This window comes from Aplysia californica, unplaced genomic scaffold (genome assembly GCF_000002075.1).
Source record: "Aplysia californica isolate F4 #8 unplaced genomic scaffold, AplCal3.0 scaffold01147, whole genome shotgun sequence".
Lineage (NCBI taxonomy): Eukaryota > Metazoa > Mollusca > Gastropoda > Aplysiida > Aplysiidae > Aplysia > Aplysia californica.
In genome coordinates this window covers 111847-113346 of record NW_004798417.1, presented here as the reverse complement: position 1 = coordinate 113346, position 1500 = coordinate 111847, and positions in this window count along the sequence as shown.

Here is a 1500-nt window from a genome sequence, read left to right as displayed (position 1 = left end):
GTTGGGGGGTGCCACAGCCCGACAGCAGATGAAGGGAGGAAGAGCAAACTAGAGGTGGTTAGGTGCAGATTGAGGGAGTGTGAGGAGAGGAAGGTAAAGGAGGGTGGAGGGGAGGGGGGTCCTGCCTGAGGGTCAGTTGCATATTATCACACCATACAGAATTCCCACAATAAAACAAAATTGGACCAACTCACGTTTCAACTGCTCAGAAGTAAGTGTAAGACTGTCATATAGCACTTTTCAAAATGGTGTATGGCGGAGGCTTACACTTACACAAAGCAAGTGATTTATAAACAAAGAAGCACTGCGAAAGTGAGCCTGTTTCATCAACTTCACAAAATCACCACTAGGGGTGACATACAAGGTTCTTGCGGGGAAATAATTAAGTTCAGCTACAAACAACAGTGATAAGAAATAAAAGATTCAGAAGACCCAAGTACTAAAACAAACTGGTTTTGAAAAGCAACTCTTCCCTTTTCTAAAACAAAATATCTCCAACCATCTCTGACAAAAGATAAGCAGAGATAAATCTCAACAGCCAAAATCGTGGGAAGCAGCCACCCATTGGCCAGTCACAGACTGTTTGTACACACTTATTGGCCAATCACAGTGACTGTTTGTAAACACTTATTGGCCAATCACAGTGACCAATCACAGTGACTGTTTGTACACACTTATTGGCTAATCACAGTGACTGTTTCATCCCCCTGGTGAGTTCCACAACTGAAGCCCTCCAGTTACCTCCCACCACCCCCCTTCCCCCACTCGGACAAGAAATTTCATAAATTATCACAGAGAAATAATTTAGCAAGGTTGGCCCACAGAAATAAATCATTGTGAGGTAAATAACATGAGAAATGGAGACATATGACAAAACCGAAACTAAAATACCCTGGTTGAGAGGTCACAAAACAGCCACATAAAGCAATAACTGTTGTCCTCTGTAGAAATGAAACCACCTGGACCAAATAACGTATTTGGACAGTTCTTAGAGGCTTGCTCCTGTCTCTATCCCCCTTGTTCCAGTCAACCAGTCAGTGACAAGTACACTACTGTAAGCTGACAAAACACCTTTTTTTAAAAATTCAAAGCAGTGTTCTGATAAAGACGCCTTTTGTCAGCATTACCTTTTTTAAAAAAGGCGTTCTTTTGAAATTTGAATTCTTATTCAAAAACTAGAAACAGCTGACTTTGATTTTTTCACACAAGTAGGGTAACTGATTAGGCTTTCGATTTGGCAAATCAAAGAATTTGTGCCAAAAAATGGAGAAAAAAAAAAGTGTGTTGTCAGCTCACGCCAGTACAGTCCACCAAGTCTGGGCAAACACACAGACAGATGTTGTCCCAACACCCGAACCAGCACACACGACAATAATTACAAAAAGCACAACAACACAGCTCTCTCAAGAACTGACCGATGTGAGGAAGAAATGTTTGTGAACATTTATCAAAACGGGCAAGATGAAGCGTCAATATATAACAAGGTTGTACGTGGTGGGC